The following is a 21,494-nucleotide window of genomic DNA, read 5'->3' on the forward strand; positions in this document are numbered from 1 at the left end:
TTGAGCACTACAAGAAGTTCAGTTTTCTTCTTCCATATGTCTGAATCAACATGTCCAAAGAAGGTTCTTGACCTGAAAGTCACCCTTTCCTTCGCTCCAGAGATGCTGCCTGCCCCGCTGAGTTACTCCAGCTATTTGTGTCTATCTTCAGTTCATACAAGCATCTGCAGTTCCTTCTTGCACATTTATAAATGAAATTTCAGTTGTACAAATCTTGAACTCAATTTATTGAGAGAGAATTTGTCTCAAACCCATCCATCATTGGGAGGATGCAATGATATGATGATCCATTGTTTGACCTGGGGCAAAGGAGGATTCGATTTACTGCCAGTGCATTTGGGAGCCACATCACCCATTCTTTTTTTGAGTCCTACTTTGAACCACCCACATCCTTTGAGGCTGATCACACCCAGTGAATCTTACACTAGGTGTCCTATGTATAACCTTTGATTCAGGCTTTATTGCATTGAATGACACCATTGAAATTGCTGAGGTGAAGAAAGAAGGACTACGCGTGTCATAGAGTCATAGAGTGATACAGTGTGGAAATCGGCTCTTCGGCCCAACTCGCCCACATCGGCTAACAATGTCCCATCTACACTAGTCCCACTTGCCTGCGCTTGGTCCATATCCCTCCAAACCTGTCCTATCCATGTACCTGTTTAATTGTTTCCTAAACGATGGGAGACTCCCAACTTCAACTACCCCCTCTGGCAGCTTGTTCCATACACCCACCACCCTTTGTATAAAAAAAGTTACCCTTCAGATTCCTATTAAATCTTTTCCCCTTCACCTTGAACCTATGTCCTCTGGTCCTCGATTCCCCTAGTCTGGGCAAAAGACTCTGTGGATCTACCCGATCTATTCCTCTCATGATTTTGTTTACCTCTATAAGATCTCCCATCATCCTCCTGCGTTCCATGGAATAGAGACCCAGCCTACTCAACCTCTCCCTATAGCTTACAGCATCTAGTCCTGGCAACATCCTCGCAAATCTTTTCTGAACCCTTTCAAGCTTGACAATATCTTTCCTATAACATGGTGCCCAGAACTGAACACAATATTCTAAATGCGGTCTCACCAACGTCTTATACAACTGCAACATGACCTTCCGACTTCTATACTCAATACCCTGACTGATGATGGCCAAAGTGCCAAAAGCCTTTTTGACCGCCTTATCTATCTGCAACTTGACCGTCATGGAACCATGCACGTGTACTCCTAGATCTCTCTGCTCCACAACACTACCCAGAGGCCTACCATTTACTGTGTAGGTCCTACCCTTGTTCAACGTTCCAAAATGCAACACCTCACACTTTTCTATATTAAATTCCATCAACCATTCCTCTGCCCACCTGGCCAATTGATCCAGATCCTGCTGCAATCTTTGTGTGTGTGTATGTGTGTGTCTGTGCCTGTGCCTGCGTGTGTTTATGTTTGCCTGAGTCTGTGTCTGTGTTTGTGGGTTGGAGGGGCAACATCAAGGGGCTGTTCAGAATCAAAGGGATCATTTGGAAGATGTGTGTGCATGTGTGTCTGTATAATCTGTGTATTTGCGTCTGTTTATGGAGCAGAGGGGCAGGTGTTCAGAAAAAATTGCTGCTAATTGTTAAGTACAGGTGATTGACCCGGCATGAATGGTCACGTTCAGAGAATAATCTTCATCAACTCTTATCAACCAACGCTGTTTAATTTCCATCATGCGCTCACATATTCTCTTTAGGAGGTACCTGGCATTCTGTTGCCCCATTAGTTCTCGCTTTCTATCCAGATCTCACAGCTTGCATGTTGAAGTGTGCACGTGTGCGGGACTCTCGGGCGGGTGAGGCCTGCGGAATCAGCGATAATTTCCAGACGCTTTGAAGATATGTATTACGGAAATGAGTTGCTTAAAGCTTAAATAAAGTTTAAGTAAATTGGAATTTTCATTTGCCTCACAACAATTTAAGCAACTCATTTCCGTAATACATATCTTCAAAGCGTCTGGAAATTATCGCTGATTCCGCAGGCCTCGCCCGCCCAAGCGTCCCGCACATGCGCACACTTCATTCTCCCCTCCTATTTATAAGTTGAGATGGTCAGGGGGTTTAGTTTGTCTTGATGACCGTCGCAGCACTGGAGCATCAGGAGATAATGGTGTTTCAATAGCTGGTGGTACATGTATTGCTTGGTCATCAAGACATACTAAACACCCTGACCGTCTCAGTACATCACAGTATAGTAGTATAGAACTGTAGGCTAATTGGATCTGGGTGTCCTAGTGCATCAGTCACTGAAAGGAAGCATGCAGGTACAGCAGGCAGTGAAGAAAGCCAATGGAATGTTGGCCTTCATAACAAGAGGAGTTGAGTATAGGAGCAAAGAGGTCCTTCTGCAGTTGTACAGGGCCCTAGTGAGACCGCACCTGGAGTACTGTGTGCAGTTTTGGTCTCCAAATTTGAGGAAGGATATTCTTGCTATTGAGGGCGTGCAGCATAGGTTTACTAGGTTAATTCCCGGAATGGCGGGACTGTCATATGTTGAAAGACTGGAGCGACTAGGCTTGTATACACTCGAATTTAGAAGGATGAGAGAGGATCTTATCGAAACGTATAAGATTATTAAGGGCTTGGACACATTAGAGGCAGGAAACACGTTCCCAATGTTGGGGGAGTCCAGAACCAGGGGCCACAGTTTAAGAATAAGGGGTAGGCCATTTAGAACAGAGATGAGGAAAAACTTTTTCAGTCAGAGAGTTGTGAATCTGTGGAATTCTCTTCCTCAGAGGGCAGTGGAGGCCAATTCTCTGAATACATTCAAGAGAGAGCTAGATAGAGCTCTTAAGGATAGCGGAGTCAGGGGGTATGGGGAGAAAGCAGGAACGGGGTACTGATTGAGAATGATCAGCCATGATCACATTGAATGGCGGTGCTGGCTCGAAGGGCCGAATGGCCTACTCCTGCACCTATTGTCTATTGTCTATTGGATGTTTACGTGCCCTGGCCCACTTAAGGCTGTGGTACAGAGTCACTGTGGATACCATGGGCCCAATGGTCTCCTTCTGTATTGTTACCATTCTATGATTTTATGATCTTGGCCAAAAATTCTCAACTGCTCTTAAAGCTCATACAGATTTTTAAAAGGAAAAGGAAGACATTGTGTGACCATGTGAATCATTTTAAAATGCCTTTAGGTGGTTGTCAAGATGATTTTGCAATTGGAATTTGATTTGTTGCTGAACCAGGACCTGACTGTTGGCCTAATGGATGGACTCAGCATCACCTGCTTTGCAAAGTTTAGGATTAGAAACATTAAGCAAGATCAGAGTAGATGATCAATTAGGTAATGCTTATAAGGAGTGCAATTTTGTACTACATTACAAATGAATTGTAAATGGCAGTTAGCTGGTACTGAACCTTTATACTCAGTCGCTGGTGTCTAATGACGAGGAGTTCTTTTCTGAGAGATCAGGCTGATCATGTCTATTTCTTACCTTCTCGTCTCTTGATGGAAGTACACCGTCGATGTGGGAATGCTTTCACTGAAGGCTGACTATTAACTGGCAAAATTAAAGTTATATGTGTTTGGCAAGCTGCCAGTGTACAGGAAATGGATTGCCTAATGGTCATTCACTCAACTTATTTATGGGGAGCATGTTAACCCTCTGACATCAGAGATGAATGAACTTGCAGAATGATGGGGATATAATGACCCTTGAGACATTAAAGCAATTTCCCTGTATATGTCTTCAACTTGGCATAGATGTTCACGATATTTATTGATATCAAAGCGTTTATCTTACCTTATTAATGTCGTTCAGACTTTTGTTCAGAATATCCCTGAGTGTCTGCAAATGCACTTATTATATAATGACAGATTATCAACTGTCTTGCTGAGTACTTGGGTTGTGGATCAGCTGGACATTATAGAAACAAATTAATTATCATCAATGGAAAGAGTCCAATTTCTGAATGATCTGTATAGGAGAAATTCGCTGGGCCACCATGTGATATTCTGCCACCAGCATACATCCATAATCTGCCAGAAGACACTCAGTTCACCAGGCACACCGTACCTGTGCATCAAGTCAAGTTTATTTGTCACATACACATACACATACACGATGCGCAGTGAAATGAAAGTGGCAATGCCTGCGGATTGTGCAAAAAAAATTTACAATTACAGCATATAAATTAAAATTAATACAGAAAAAAAATGTAGTCCCTGGAGTTATGATAGTTAACAGTCCTGATGGCCTGTGGGAAGAAACTCCGTCTCATCCTCTCCGTTTTCACAGCGTGACAGCGGAGGCGTTTGCCTGGCCGTAGCAGCTGGAACAGTCCGTTGCTGGGGTGGCAGGGGTCCCTCATAATCTTGCTTGCTCTTGATCTGCACCTCCTGATGTATAGGTCCTGCAGGGGGGCGAGTGTAGTTCCCATGGTGCGTTCTGCCGAACGCACTACTCTCTGCAGGGCCTTCCTGTCCTGGGCAGAGCTGTTCCCAAACCAGACTGTGATGTTGCCGGACAGGATGCTCTCTACAGCCCCAGAGTAGAAGCATTGAAGGATCCTCAGAGACACTCTGAATTTCCTCAGCTGTCTGTGGTGGTAAAGGCGCTGCCTTGCCTTACCCACCAGTGCGGCAATGTGTGTTGTCCATGTCAGATCCTCTTTGATGTGGACTCCCAGGTATTTAAAACTGCTCACCCTATCCACAGTAGACCCATTTATTTCCAGTGCCGTGTACATCCTTGGGTGTTGAGCCCTTCTGAAGTCCACAATCAACTCCTTAGTTTTTTTGACATTCAAGAGGAGGCTATTGTCCTGACACCAGAGTGCCAGATCAGCCACCACCTCCCGGTAGGCCTTCTCATCGTTGTCGGAGATCCGGCCCACCACCACAGTGTCATCAGCAAACTTGATGATGGAGTTCGAGCTGAACCTGGCCACACAGTCATGTGTGTACAGGGAGTACAGTAGGGGGATAAGGACGCAACCCTGGGGGGATCCTGTGTTCAGGATGAGGGGGCTAGATGTATGTTCCCCCATCTTGACCACTTGGGGCCTGGCGGTGAGAAAGTCCAGGACCCAGGCACACATTTGTGAGTGCATGCAAGTGTGTGTGTGTCTGCGCACTTATACATGCACAAGCATGTGTACATATGCGTGTGTGGTGCGTGCATGTTATAAATTCATAATTGCACACATAAACGCATGCGCACAATGACCAGACTCCATTCTCTTTAATTACTTCTCTTGTCAGTGTTGTCCATCTGTAGCCTCGATCTTTCTCAGGGGCACTGTCTGTTCCTTCCCATCAGATAATTCCTTCTGACATCCTTCGGTGCTTTCAGAAGTGAAAAAAAAGTATGATGACAGTGCATACTCAATGGTGTTGACATTGAACCACCAGAGTTTTGTTGCCTGAAGTCACCAAATAACACTCTTTAAACTCCAAACCGGAAAGATGAAACAAATATTTTGATGAAACCTAAAAATTTACAAAAGAACCAATAAAAATAATGTGATTAAAATGACAATGAAGTCTATTTACAAATATGTATGACATTATTGAATCATTTTACATCTACTGAATTGATGCACAACAAAAGCTGTCATTGTCTAAACATCATTTAGCTTGGATCATTAACCACGTATCTCCTGGAAACCATTTTGGAGGTTAGAAGCAAATGTTGAAAAAATTGAAATATAAAGAAAAATGAATGGAGATACGAAGAAGGTAGTGTCTGTGAATAAACCAACCATTTAAAAATAATAGCTATTCTTGCGAATATTATGTTATGTTAGTTTGTCTGTGATTCCTAATTTATGTTTTCATGTATTTCAGTTATTCAGGTATTATTTGAGAAAGAAAATCAGAGGCTAGGCTTAACATTAGTGACTGATCATTTGGCCGTATCAGAGGTATCGACCATTATAATGAAACCTCATGTTCGCATTGCTTCAATTTCAGTACTGACTAATTGCAATGCCAAATTTGAAAGTGATTTGAAGCACTCATCAGTTTTTCTGTTCGGTTCATTTGTTAGTGTAAAGCTGAATTCTGTAAACTGGCTTGTGGGGGACAGGCCATCAACATCATTTAGCACAATTTGTAAGGGTGGCACAGTGGCATAGCTGGTAGAGCTGCTGCCTCACAGCACCAGGGTTCAATCTTCACCTCGGGTAGTGTCTGTATGGAGTTGCATGTTCTCTCTGTGCTTGGGTTCTCGGTAGAGGTGTGACTGTTTTTATCTAATAATGATGTTGCTAGCTGTGGCAATTAGTGTAGGAAAATAACTGCAGATGCTGGTACAAATCGAAGGTATCACAAAATGCTGGAGTAACTCAGCAGATCAGGCAGCATCTAGGAGAGAGGGAGAATGGGTGAAGTTTCGGGTCGAGACCCTTCTTCAGTTTGAAGAAGGGTCTCAACCTGAAACGTCACCCATTCTCCCTCTCTCCTAGATGCTGCCTGACCTGCTGAGTTACTCCAGCATTTTGTGATACCTTGCTAGCTGTGGCCATTACTTCATTGCTTCATTGTTCGGGAGCAATTTCACCAGTGGGTTCAATGCTTCACTTTTAATGACCGTAATTATGGGGTATTTGCATAGTACTTGAATGCCATTAGAAATGTACGCTGCTTCTGGCGTGTTAATGCACTTGTCCTTGATGCTTTTGGTGCCCCTCACAGATCTCTGTAGGTTATGTTGTTTGCAGGTTGTAGATTGGTGTTGCAGAAAGATGAGATTACTAGTTCCAAATTTAATTTAATTTTGGAGATACAGCACGGAAATGGGCCCTTCGGCCTACTAACTCCATGCCGATCATTGAACACCCGTTCACACTAATTCTACGTTATCCTACTTTCACAAACACTTCCTGGACACGGGGCAATTTGCAGAACCCAATTAACTATGTCTTTGTAATGTTCAGCTATTGCCAAATAGCTCGAAAAGATGTGTGGGAAGGAACTGCAGATGCTGGTTTAAACCAAAGATGGACACAAAATGCTGGAGTAACTCAGCGTGATAGGCAGCATCTCTGGAGAGAAGGAATGGGTGACATTTCGGATCGAGACCCTTCTTCACCCGAAACGTCGCCCATTCTTTCTCTCCAGAGATGCTGCCTGTCCCGCTGAGTTACTCCAGCATTTTGTGTCTATCTAGCTACATATCACATGTTCAATTAATCTAGTAGTATGTGCACTTGCTGAAGATTCTGTGGCATTATTTCAAGATAAGAATGAACCTTTCCTGGTGTTATAGCCAAGCTTCTTCCTTAAACCAATGGCACTAAAAAAAATGTAACAAGACACACATCTCACTGCACTTTATGGGGCATTGCTGAAGCAGAATATTTATCGATGTCGGAAAACCTACTGCATTGTAAAATAATTTCTCATCATAACAGTTATTTTTTTTAAGTTCCTCTTTAAAAGCAGTTATTAGATCAATTACTGCCCTTATCACACCATCATAAAAAAGACAACATGAGTCTAATGATAAAGGAAGGAAGGGACAATTGAAAATATAGTAGTTAATGTTACATGCACAGAAGCTGAGGAAATGTATTACTGACAGACAACTTGTGTGTTCAATTCATCAAAGTTGTGTGTTCAAAAACATTCTGAACAACGCTCAATCTCGTATCAAATTGTGCTGCTATAAAGATTAGTAATATCAAACAGGTTTATTCCAGTGTGCAATTCAATTTACTCTTATTTGGTTCAATCAAAACTTTGCAGCCATTTCACCGAGTGAAACTCACTGAATAAGAATTTGATTTGCATAATGTGGAAACTACTAAAAGATTTGTGTGCAGCGATGGCAAAATCATTAATGTATTGTTTGAAGATAGAATAACATTTATTATTTCTGAGGGAGAAGACCTTTTTTTCATAAAAGCCCTGGCATTGTGCAAGGCTAAAGTATAACATTCTTCTTGCCTGAGCAGATAATCAAGGCTGATGTTCCTTTGAAGAAAATACCATACTATAGATTGAATATTTCAATTGTTAAAAAACCTATTGATGCAGGCCAGAAGAATTTCCCATTAAAACAATCAGCTTGGCTTTTCCAAAAACACACTAAAATGTTAAGTAATTAGTCAAATGTGTATCAGAAAAGCTTCCTTTTGGCAACTTCATTTCTGTTTTTCATTTTCATTTCTTTTTCATTCAGTGTACTTTTGTTCCACTCTCTCACTCATTCTTTCTCCCAATACTAGATAAGGAGACAAACTAGGGAGGATATGTGAATTGGTCAGTGCAAAAACAAGGGGGTGCAAATGCTAATAAATAAACCTTCTCGCCACTTTAGAGCTGGTAACATTGTCAATGGATGCGATGTTCAATGATTGCAGAAATGTACTTGGGATAGCAAAAGGTTATTCTGTTTCTTATTTATTCTTGGAATAGCCAAAGGCACCTGCATCTTCTGCTTCCTTTTTCCTCTGCCAAAATCAGTAAGTGAAATTGGAAATTAAGTCAGGAAGGTAAGTTGGGGACCATGAGACTCTATTTAATTGGACATTTCTGGACTTTATCTTGCACTAAACATGGTATGGTTTGGTACTTCATTTGTACCATGTACTGAGGTACAGTGAAATTCATTTTTGTATACAGTTTAGTACAAGTATAATTGTACATACGCACTTAGATATATCTTAGATAAGCATCTCAGATTCAGTACAAATGTGTACCCGTAGTTCACTGAGACAGTATACAGAGTCGCCATTTTGGAATAATTTTCAAGTCCTAGTTGTTGTAAGTGCAGGGATCTTGGCCTGACCATGAAGGTCTGTTGTCCTGATGGCATTGCAGGATCGGTCTGCCCAAGTGTAGCCGTTGGTGTCCTCCGCCCCAACTCCACCGCTGTTGGCTGCATTCAGTACATGTGCTTGGCCTCTTGGAGTGGCGCCCGGTCCAACTGAGCCCCAAGCTATTGCAGGGCCTCCAATGGCCCACTCCATCATCGAGGCAATGCACTCCCTCCTGCAGCTGGTCTGCTTAGCGGCCCTCCAGGTGTGTTCCCGTGGGTCCTCGATCCGCGGTGGGGGAGCCGGGCAGGTACTCTGTCCGCTGTGGGCGATTCTGGGCCTACTGGGCAGGTTCTCGATCTACGGGCCACGGCTCCCCAGGATACTCCCGCCATACGCGCGACTCACTTATTCCTTTTATCCTGCATCTGTACCCTGTGGGGGGCTTGATTGTAATCAGGTATAGTCTTTTCGCTGACTGGATAAGACGCAACAAAAAAGCTTTTCACTGCACCTCGGTACACATGACAATAAACTAAACTAAACTGGAGAGTTACCATATAAATTGTATGTAATGAACCAGGGACTGGTGCCAGGATCACGGAAATCAGAATGAATAGTCGCAACTCAGCAAGAAAGAACTCAAGTTTTGGGACTGATGGATAAAATTTGAGGTCCATGAGAAATCGATGACGAATGGTTTGTGTGAAGGATGGAGTGACATTAGCAGTGAAGGGGTAAAATACAACTCACAATTTGCATATTCCATTGAAGGATTTATTTGGTTCATTTTGTGTTACATGCTGGTTGACGGTTACCTGCCTGGCTACCAAATGAAATAGCCTTTCATCTTATCCTCATTGCTTTTTACTGTCATTTCACACTGGACATTTTTGAATTATGGTAGCTTGGTCTTGGTGCCTTTGAAATGTAACGTGCTACATATGATTCTATGGTGTGGTTTGGCAAATACAGCAGTTCTGTGCTTTGAGACGGAAATAATGACATATTGGGATGCCTCTTCTTTGAACAGTTGGGGACTAAATACAGTTTGAAGTAGTGATTTATTTGGATGAACATCTCAACATTTAGAATTTGATGGAGCTAAAGGAACTGAAGGAGACAGGAATAACATGTTCAGTCATGTCATTTGGGAAATGCCTTTTAAAACCATTGTAAATCAGCAGCAGAAACTGTAAAATGGAATCAGAAAAGTGAGTTCCAATATAAATATCACAGTGCTGGGAAGTGTTGTAGGCCATCAAACGACAAGAGCATTTTCCTATTCCAACAATATATTGTATTTAAACAGAAATTCTTCCTTCCAAGTCGAGCTAACACTATTATTCCATGCATTTTGTTTTAAAAAAGAGAAATGTTTTGCTGTTCATATCGTTAAATCACTCAAACTCCTTGGTTAAGTGAATGGGTTTTTAAATTGTATATGAAGGTTGCTATCCAAATAAAAACTGATTGAGCTAGGAATTCATCAGTAACTACTGCAGCCAGCTGAATATTATTGCTAGTTGCGCTGTTTCAGTCGTGGGCATGCTGTGTCAGGGTTCCACAATAACCAGTGACCACTTCGACAGGCCAATGCAGATGAAGCAAAATCCAAGGGAGGGTCCGGAACCAGTTCTGGGGTCTTGGTGGGGAGATGGGGATGGCGCAGAGAGACCTGATGTGCCTTTGTGGAGAGGGCAGATTCCAGGGTTCACAGCTTAATGGTGATGTAGCTCAAGGCCCAGAGATTGTGCCTGGCATGGGGGGAGTCTGCAACATGCTGGATATCTAAAGATCAAGGACTAGAGGTGAAGTGGTTCACAGCTGGTACGTGGCGGAGGGGAAGCAGATGGTGAGGAGTATGAGATGCTGGGTGCTGGGAGATCAGAGCAGAGGGGTGTGGATGCATAGGTGTTGGAGCATTGATTTGTGGTGAGAGGAGGGTGGTGATTGCAAGGTCATGAGATTGAAGCGAGGGAGTGGCGCTGACAGAAGGTTATTGGGTACGGGCTATAACAGTACATGAAGGGGCTTACGGGCACAAAATAGTGTATTTTTAAAAAACATAGTGGAGACTTAACGAGCTCAGGTTCCCAGCAATGGGCTGGAATCTGTTCCAGGAACACCTTTAATAGTACACCTAGAGAAGGCAGCACCCTCAAAGATTGAAGCTCCAGGATTGCCTGGTTATTTAAACCCCCAGGAAAATGTTTTGTAGGAAGCGTTGCGTGCGGATTGACACGAGAGTCACAAGCAGAAGATCACAGACAAATTGGCACAATTCACTTCAGACACGGTTGGAATTGCTTTCAAGTCTGGATGCATGTTTGAATTTGTAGGCAGCTAAGACCACTGTCAGGGCAAGGTGGCATGATCTAGCAGTTGCTGTGGGGGTGTAAGGGGAATGAGTTGCCAGGAGAAGGAGGTGGTGCAAAATCGAGGCTGGGCTCAAGAGTATGAGACGGGATTGGAGGTGGAGGGGTTACTGGAACCTCACCGAGAATGAATAGGGTATGAAGTGACATTGTCCAAGGTCTTGAGCTAAGTGAAGGCCCTTAGGATGCTGGGTCCCCAGCTCTAGGCTGGTATCTGTTCCAAGTGGCCTTTTTAAAATATCACTGCTCTTGTGGGACCCATGCCATGATGACATGGTTCTTCGGTGAGTGCCCAGTGACCAGCACTCCTTAAAATAACAAGACCTATTTCCCCAGGCAACCCTTGTTATTCAACTCAAAATTGGGAACATTTCTGTTTGATTCTGAACATAAATGATTATTAGACACATAACTTTGAGAAAAAAATGCTAAGTGCTTTAATTTTCGTGTCACGTGCCTTAATCCTTATTTCTATGCCCTAATTTATATTGTTAAAATGTAACATTCAAGGTGACATGACGTCTTCTTGTTGTGGAATATATTGTGGACTCTGAATGTTAGTATGCATTGCCACCAGGAAATTCCCAGCAAAAGGGGAGAGCTCTTATTAAACATATCACCCCAAGTCAGTTTACTGATGCGTGCAGATTTATGACCTCCAGTTTAGCCATATTTCACTCAACAAATTAAACAGGAGACATCTATTCAGTGAGTCATGTAAAATGCTCTTTGACACACTGCAGGGTGATGCCCTTCAATGGCTTTCGCTGGTAAATCAGTTCTTCTTCCTCATAGTGTGGAGTACCTCAGAGGACAACATAAAATAAGTACTTACTTCAAAATCTCATTTTCTTTCAAAAACATCACCTCTGAACATTTACTGCGCCATCAATGGGGAAAATGGAATATATCTTATATTTGATTCTATTTTGATTTATTTTTTAAAGCTAATTTTCTACTGAAATTCAGAAGAAACCAACTTGGACTCTGCTGCAAAAACCACAATGCATTAGGAAAATAGATCCAGACAACAGTAGTCAGGTACACAGACCGACTTATCAGCTCATTCAACACTAAGTCATCAGTGACACACTTACATTTAACCTCCAGAAAAACATACAGGTTGTAATGTCATCTACTGTAAATCTCTGCACTTTACATTTCAGTTTTCGTACACATTTAAATAATCTTAAAATATCATTGAAAATGGTTCACATTAGAATTTGAATATTAATTGCCTTCCCTTACCGTACACATAGTGATGTTTATTAATTCACATCATTCACAGCTGTCTGTAGTTTCCTTAAAAAAGAAGATTGATGAACTTCTTGGTGCTTATATCAGAAACTGTTTGAAGATAATTGCTTGTTGTCAGGCAAAAGTTCAAGCATTGTTCACAATTAACCCCATAATCTCAGTGTCATTTAAAGGACACTGGACCAAGAGCTTGAACTAATCATTTTACTTCAAGTCAAGTCAACTTTATTTGTCACATACATATACAAGATGTGCAGTGAAATGAAAGTGGCAACGCCTGCAGATTGTCCTAAAACTACAAAACAGAATAGAATTTTTTTTTTAACGCAAAAAATAAATTAATACAGTAAATTAAATTAGTCCCTGGTGATATGAGAGTTAACAGTCCTGATGACCTGTGGGAAGAAACTCCGTCTCATCCTCTCTGTTTTCACAGCGTGCCAGCTGAGGCATTTGCCTGACTGTAGCAGCTGGAACAGTCCGTTGCTGGGGTGGTAGGGGTCCCCCATAATGTTGCTGGCTCTAGGATGTAACTAGGAAAATGGACAGGGGAGAGCCGGTGGATGTAGTGTACCTTGACTTTCAGAAAGCCTTCGACAAGGTCCCACATAGGAGATTAGGAGTCAAAATTAGATCACATGGTATTGGGGGTAGAGTACTGACATGGATAGAAAATTGGTTGACAGACAGAAAGCAAAGAGTGGGAATTAATGGGTCCCTTTCAGAATGGCAGGCAGTGACTAGTGGGGTACAGCATGGCTTGGTGCTGACACCGCAGCTATTTATAATATACATTAATGACTTGGATGAAGGGATTAAAAGTAACAGCAAATTTGCAGATGACACAAAGCTGGGTGGCAGTGTGAACTGTGAGGAAGATGCTATGAGGTTGCAGGGTGACTTGGACAGGCTGTGTGAGTGGGCGGATGCATGGCAGATGCAGTTTAATGTGGATAAATGTGAGGTTATCCACTTTGGTGGTAAGAATAGGAAGGCAGATTATTATCTGAATGGTGTCGAGTTAGGGAAAGGGGACATACAACGAGATCTGGGTGTCCTAGTGCATCAGTCACTGAAAGGAAGCATGTAGGTACAGCAGGCAGTGAAGAAAGCCAATGGAATGTTGGCCTTCATAACAAGAGGAGTTGAGTATAGGAGCAAAAAGGTCCTTCTGCAGTTATACAGGGCCCTAGTGAGACTGCACCTGGAGTACTGTGTGCAGTTTTGGTCTCCAAATTTGAGGAAGGATATTCTTGCTATTGTGGGCCTGCAGCGTAGGTTCACTAGGTTAATTCCCAGAATGGCGGGACTGTCGTATGTTGAAAGTCTGGAGCGACTAGGCTTGTATGCACTAGAATTTAGAAGGATGAGAGGGGATCTTATTGAAACATATAAGATTATTAAGGGATTGGACATGTTCAAGGCAGGAAACATGTTCCCAATGTTGGGGGAGTCCAGAACCAGGCAGGGGCCACAGTTTAAGAATAAGGGGTAGGCCATTTAGAATGGATGCTTAGAGGAAAAACTTTTTCTGTCAGGGAGTTGTAAATGTATGGAATTCTCTGCCTCAGAAGGCAGTGGAGGCCAATTCTCTGGATGCTTTCAAGAGAGAGTTAGATAGAGCTCTTAAGGATAGCGGAGTCAGTGGGTATGGGGAGAAGGCAGGAACGGGGTACTGATTGAGAATGATCAGCCATGATCACATTGAATGGCGGTGCTGGCTCGAAGGGCCGAATGGCCTACTCCTGCACCTATTGTTTATTGTCTATTGACCAACCTGGCCATGCTTTTATTTTGCCACTATCATTGGGAAGAAGCTTAAATTGTGGCATTGTGTTCAAGAACAGCTTCTTCCCAACAACCATCAGGATCTTGAACACTGCACAACAGTAACCTCAGTAACTATGATCTTCAGTGGACTGTGTCTTTGGATGCATTTATGGACCAGTTTTGCACTATTATTGTTATCTATTATTGTTATCTATGCAGTTATTAATTCGTTGTATTTTCGATTAATATATATTAACTGTGTTATCACCTTTATGAGCCTTTTAAGCTGCAGATAAAAGTTTCTTTGTTTTGTTGTTGATATTATATGATAATTAAACACTCTTGACTATTTTGCCTCTGGCATGCGGCGGTTAAGGATGACTCTGGCCATGACTTCCTGTGTGGTCATCAGTGTGAGGGCCCATCTATAAGTCCCGGCAATTAGGTTGCTCAACTCATCTAAAATAGGAATCAAAACAAAAACTTTGTAGAAATAAGTTTCAGATTTTTAGGCTGGAGCAGGTTGATGTTTGTGACATGATAACCTTTTAATGCAAATAAAAAATTTCTGTTCATGCATGACTTAGAACTTTAGATGTGTGTACTTAAAGAAAAGAAAATATCTAACTTGCATATGAATTTTCATTCCCACCTAAATCTAACATGAACATTTTAGATATCAATTTTGATTAGCATCGTAACCACATAAAATAATGTTTTTAATCGTAGCCATGACAGCACAAAAGCTGAGGACTCTAGTCCATCCAAAAACACAGTCGATTAGAAATCATAGTTGCTGAGGTTGGTGTTGTGTAGTGTACAAGAGCCTGATATTTATTGGAAAGAAGTTGTTCTTGAATGCAGCGACCACAGTTTTCAGGCTCCTGTAGCATTCCGATGGTTGTGGTGAATTGAGAGATTGGCACGGGTGAAAAATGCTTGGAGCAGAATTTAAAAACATTGTGCTATTGCCCTAAGTTTGCAGTCTGGGTCTTGAATGCAGTTGTTACTTCACCTCGCCTTGCCCCAGCTCTCCTCCATCTCCAACATGTTTTTCTTGCTTGGATTCCCCTCCTTTCATTAGCTGTTTAAAGGGAACCCTTGTGCACTGTGTCCTCCCCAATCATCCTTGACCTCACCAACCTCATTTAACAATGCATTTCTAAGTTCATTGAAAAAACTCTTTTTGTTTCATTTTGTTCATTTAAACATCCGTCACCATTTTACCATTCTCTACCTTTAGAATTGTCTTCATTCTCCGAACATGGATTCTATTATTGTTTCCTGCAGATTCACCCATTCCTTTGATTCATGGATGGCATTCCCTTTATTGTTTCTGCCCCCCTTGAGTTTTCTTCCTTATTACACCAGTCTTTATTTTGAGCAATTCTGCTACATTATAGGAGCAAAATGGAAATAGCAAAAGGCATGTTAAAATTAAGGCTTGGAATACTATGGGGGGGGGGGGGGGGGGGGGAGATTTTCTTTGATTTGTGATCTGAGCAAGGATTGGATTTTTTGATAGATATTATTTTATTGGTTGCATTAACACATATAAAATAAATGGGTTAACACCAGTGGTGCAGTCAGATTGATAAGAAAATATAGGCTTATTATGTGTCATTTGCATTGTGAGCAAAGGTTAGATGTTCCAATGATGCATTTCAACGATCAATCCGATGCACTATGAATTTTGTCTTCAGTAAACTAATTTACCTATCATTCAAGAGTTAAATATCACTGCATTCCTGACACTTAAATTAATACTTGGCAAGAAATGATATGCGTGACCTAAAAAAACATATTTTGAATGATCAGATAGTCTGAATCACTTGGGTAGATTTTTATCTTCTGCTGCAGATCAGATATGAAAATTAGGTGAAGATGCTGAAGATCCAGAATGATTTTCTTCCAGATCATTAAAGTGATTGTAAATTAAAAGGTTATGTGATCCTCCCATCAAAATTTCCTCTCTGATTTGCCCCCCAAGTCAACAGCAGATACAAAAGATGAAAGGAAATACATTTGTTTTTACAAACAGAGCTTTTAATGAAGGGATGATCTAATTGAGAAGCTTAAGATGATTGATTAATAACATTGATAAATGGGTATAAGAAAACAGTACTGCTGGTGAGGAATCTGGGGCATGTAGGTGTGATTCAGTCTAAATCTTTCGTACATCTTCATACATTTGAACTGGAAAAGTAAATCTTGACCTCTCTCTTGCAATGAACCTATGAACCTATGAACCTATGAAGCTCGGCTACCTAAACCTTTCAAAACCAAGACTGGCAGGTTTTTATCAGGTAAAAGTATTTAGCTTTAGAGTCTAAAAATGGCTCAATCCAATTGCGATAAACATCAGCCGTGATTTAATTTAATAACTGTTTAATGGAAAGATCTCCACTTTTTTGCTTGGTTGAGTGAGGCTCAACAACACTCGATGGGACTCGAGCACCAATAATGGATCTGAATATTTTTATTAGATGAGATGTGAACAACGAATGAGACTGAAAGGGCAACGTAGATGGATTTAAAAAATATAGAAATCAGGTACAAAAATATCCAGATAGATGTAGATTGTTCTCCCATTTATCTAGAGGACTATAATCTATAGGAGAGTGATTTAGTACAGACTTTTAGACAACATAACATCATGGGAATATAAAACAATTATGGTCCATTTAGCCTCCCAAGTCTGTTCTGCCAGTCATGGCTAATATGTGACCTAAATGCATATAATTACGTATTCCCTGTGTCTCTAGATGTATTGGATTGACGAAAATCTATCATCCTCAGTTTGTAAATGAACAGTTGACCCAGCATCTTTTGCCACTTGCAGACGAGACTGCTAATGTTTCACCATCCTCAGGGTGCTGAATAATTTTTAAATTTCATTCCTGAAGGATCTAATTTTAATCCTTAGAAAAGATTGTTCCTTCCCAGTGTTGCAGGTCTATTCAATGTTGTTCATTCAATCTGACCAAACATTCTGTAAAAAATGTGTTGGAAGGAACTGCAGAAGCTGGTTTACACCGAAGATCGACACAAAATGCTGGAGTAACTTAGTGGGAATGGGTGACCTTTTGAGTCAAGACCCTTCTTCAGACTGAAACAAAAATGATTAGTTTGATTAATCTTTAATTTCCGAATGAATGCAAACATCACAGACTTTCACTTACATGGTAATTCTTTGAAAGCTTTATGGAGCAAAGCAATTTTGTGGGCTAGGTTTGTTCAGGGTTCAAACATTGGCCTGTATTGTGCAAGGCCTCGACACCATCACTGCCCTGGAAATGACCACTTGAAGACCCACTCCAGGCAAGTGTGGACATAGTGTTATGGGGAGCAGTGAGTAAAGGCAGTTTGCCACTACCAAGATATTCTGGGCACTTATTTATAGATGCAGCTGAGAAAAACATTATAGGCCAATAAGCCAATCAACATGACCTCGGTGTGAAACTGAGGACAAGGTACAGCTTGTATTTAATAAGCTCCCATTTTATCTGCTCTACCCATATAAAGCTTTCATCTTGATATTTTCCAAGTTTATTGGAAATGTTTCAATTAGCTTGATCTGGAACTTACCACATGTTAAAACTGAGGTGAGAAGAAACTTTTTCACCCAGAGAGTTGTGAATTTGTGGAATTCTCTGCCACAGAAGGCAGTGGAGGCAAATTCACTGGATGAATTTAAAAGAGAGTTAGATAGTGCTCTAGGGGCTAGTGGAATCAAGGGATATGGGGAGAAGCCAGGCACAGGTTACTGATTGTAGATGATCAGCTATGCTCACAATGAATGGCGGTGCTGGCTCAAAGGGCCAAATGGCCTCCTCCTGCACCTATTTTCTATGTTTCTATGTGCTCCACAAGTACTCTGTTTCCTTTTGGTCCTTCCATTTTTCTGATGCATTAAGACATGGAGGTGGCAAGATGTTGCATGTCAAGCAAAGCATGCCTGGCTACCAATGCAGTTTTTTTCCTTGCATGTGTGCATGGCCGGTAAATGGGTTGGACCACTTATGTAGAAATAGGCCTCACAACAACTATGAAGTCTGCTTTGACACTAGTTAATGGGAAGGACCAAGCTATGGAATTTAACACTGAATCAGATTCGGAAAGGTCCACTATAGTTTAAAATGTATACGCACTGCGCATCCTTCTTCCACCGCCCCCCCATCTCCCACCCACCTCCCCCCCCCCCCCCCCAGACAGCTCTCCCTAGAGACTCATAATTTCACTTTCCTGCAATTGTGACCCTCAACCTTCGCAACTTGATAATGAATTCCCCCTCCCCCCCAGAACCAATTGCAGCACCTTCCCATCTCCCCATCACCCATGATGGCCTGACCTTTGACATTCTGATCCCCCCAACAGATGCCCTAACCCAGATCTGCCTCCATCTTCAGGCCCCTCTCTCCCAGGACTGCCTTGGCAATGCACAAGCCAGACGACCCCCTTCGTTGCTGACTACATGAAACAAAGGCCTTTGAGTAAACTAATGGTATGAGTACAATGCTTTGGATCTTTTGTGTTATATAATTCTGCAGTCCCTGAGAAAGGGACTGCTACAAAGCATCTATTTAATTTTGAGCTCATGGCATTTTGTTTAGTTAGCATATGGCACTTACAGAGCAAATCCAATGATTGTTATGTTGGTAACAGTACGTGACAGGAATTCAATAATTATTTAGGTTCCAAGACAGCAAATGAGAGGCAAGGGCTGAGGAATTTGTGGTCTCTCATAGATTGAGCCACAATTGTTTACTTTCCCTCTGTTCTACTCTTTCTCTTTATTTCTTAACTGCTGGCCATTAGCTACCAGTTCGTCTTTGGCCAGGAGTTTGCTTTATCTCTTTGCCAGATTTCCCCACGGGTCCAGCCGATTTGGCTTTCAAGTCAATTTGTGGACCGCAGGCTCAATTTTTGGAAGCTTTGGGTCTGCTGAAAGCTACCCAAATCCATTCAGTGATATAACAAAAGACGTGGCAATGAATTTAGATGCCCTGTCAGCAGGGTTACATTTCACAGGATTGACAGGTTTGCAAATGATGGGAAAAAATGGGTGCTTTTTTAGGGTTCCATTTCTCATACAGTGACCACTAATAATGCTCTCTCTGTAATAGCAGAATACACACCATCACACCACTTGTTGCATTCAAAAGACAGGTTTTATTGAGAAAGTCTAATGTTAGTTTTTGAAGTTGCAGAAATTATTGCATGCTGTGAACTTAATTATAGACGGATTGCTGACTCCAAGATGAAAGGAGTGCATCCTTTGGATTTTAAGCAGATCATAGAAAGGCCTTTAGCACCAGAAGATTTAGTTTGATCATTACTGTTATATCCCCCTGATAAACAGTACCAGAGAAGGAACATTTGGTAGCTAAAGTACCATAAATTCATTTTGAAATCTCGTGACTTGAAAAGTGATTTCCAATTTGCGGCTCGTTGCTGGCAACACATTTGCTGATCAGTGACGAGGTTCTGCCAAGCGAAGTTCATTTCTGCTGTTGGGGATGTAGCTGGAGGAGCTGCCTTTACTCCCAGCTTGTCAAATGGCAAGCAGTATTCTCATTAGTGCCTTATTCTTAAGGCATAGCTGTCGCATATTTGGAGAATCACTGAACTGAGAAGACGAATTGCTCGGTCAATGCAGTGTTCCCGGCGAGCGAGCAGTGCGGCTGGCAGTATTCGTGGCGAGCGGGGCCAAGCCCTCCAGTAGGCCCGGTATGCCTGGCTTGTTCACCGCAGACGTCCATGGAGCCCATGCCATGAGAGCAAGGTGGGACACACGAGCAACTGCCGAGAGCGAGGTGGGACGTCGGAGAGCGAGGTGGGCCATCAGAGTGAGGTAGGGCATTGAAGAGCGAGGAGGGCCGTCGGACAGCCATCAGAGAGCGAGAAAGTGTGTCCGAGAGCGAGGAGGGCCCCTGGAGAGAGAGGGGATGATTGTTGGAGAGTGAGGGGAGCGTCGGAGTGCAAGGTGACAGTCAAGAGCGAGGAAGACCATTGGAGAGCGAGGAGGAACGTGAGAACAAAGGAAGGACCCGGGGGGGGGGGGTATCAAGAATGATGGGGGACCCGGAATGGGTGTCCGTCAAGAAAAAATGGGGACCCTTCGTGTGGCGGCAGGCAATAGATAGTTCCGTGACCTTTTGTAACTTTGGCGACACCCAAAGGTCGCTACACTTGCGTACTGCCTAGGTGAAGTCTACGACATGATTTTACCAGGTTGTATGCAAAACAAAGCATTTCACTGTATCTGGGTACATGTGATAATAAAGTATCATTGAAACAGAAGTTTAGGACAAATACTTGTTCATTTTCTTGGTTACTTAAAGGAAACACGCGTGATCTTATTCTATCACTTGCGTTCCTTCTTGAATGACCCTAGGTATGTCATCAGATGTGATATTGCTGCCTGCAGAATAATTAGTGCCCATCTCAAAGACAATCCATGACTAAATCATTGACAGGAATAATATGTGTAATGAATGGTCTGTTGCCTTGAGCAATGAGAAAACTGTTCCGGATTGTTTTTAATACTGTTATCCAGGCACCTCTAGTTTCTGAGTACTCTTACTTTCCATGCACCTCTACACCAAGGCGGGCTGAAAGTCATTGTCATTACCAAGTTTAGATTGTACTAAAGACACTGTTGGGAACAATCAGAATTGTTTACTTGTTTACATAGGAACAGTACACAACAGATCCCTTGATACTCATTCAGGTTTATCCCATCCCATAATTTATCAGCAATACAGTAATAACGTCTTTTTATCACTCACGATTAATAAAGTGCCCTGCACATCATAAGCCACACAATACGTTACATGAACTAATTTCTCTCTTAGTTGGGAAACCTGAGACAAACTAAAGAATCTTTAAAATAATTGAATTTCAGAAGTTATCCTCCATTTTTATTTTCGACATAAGACAGACATGAGGTGGAATAATACATTGTTTAATTTTGCAACTCCATAATTATAAGGTATGGAGTTGCAAAATTAAACAATGTATTATTCCACCTCGTGTCTGTCTTATGTCGAAAATAAAAATGGAGGATAACTTCTGAAATTCAATTATTTTAAAGATTCTTCCATATTACTGCATTGTTTGCCAGTGAATGCAATAGTTTCTTCATCAATTCCTATTTCTGATGTTGAGAGCAGAGTTTTATTAATTGTATCCATATGTTAACTTTCTATTACAAAGGAATTTTTGTATGTTGGAGATTATTGGTTTGGTTATTTTATTACAAGTAGGTGTCTGTTTAGGGAAAGTATTGTTTCTGATCACTATTTACAACACATGGCAGGCAAAGATTAATTACCGCATGTCTGGA

The 21,494-nt window shown here is 41.8% G+C and overlaps 1 protein-coding gene across 7 annotated transcripts in view; it reads left to right on the forward strand.

Moving 5' to 3' along the window:
- Positions 1-21,494, forward strand: part of LOC144605749 (zinc finger protein 385D-like) — a 435,063-nt gene that overhangs the window by 275,055 nt on the left and 138,514 nt on the right. The window contains exon 1 of one of the 7 annotated variants that reach the window (XM_078421315.1): positions 19,681-20,000. The exons of the other annotated variants lie outside the window; for them this stretch is intronic. The gene's annotated coding sequence lies outside the window, so the exon portion shown is untranslated. Of the gene's footprint in view, positions 1-19,680; positions 20,001-21,494 lie in introns of those variants that run through there. 7 annotated transcript variants of the gene reach the window in all.

This window comes from Rhinoraja longicauda, chromosome 2, assembly GCF_053455715.1.
Source record: "Rhinoraja longicauda isolate Sanriku21f chromosome 2, sRhiLon1.1, whole genome shotgun sequence".
In the NCBI taxonomy this organism is placed as follows: Eukaryota; Metazoa; Chordata; class Chondrichthyes; order Rajiformes; family Arhynchobatidae; genus Rhinoraja; species Rhinoraja longicauda.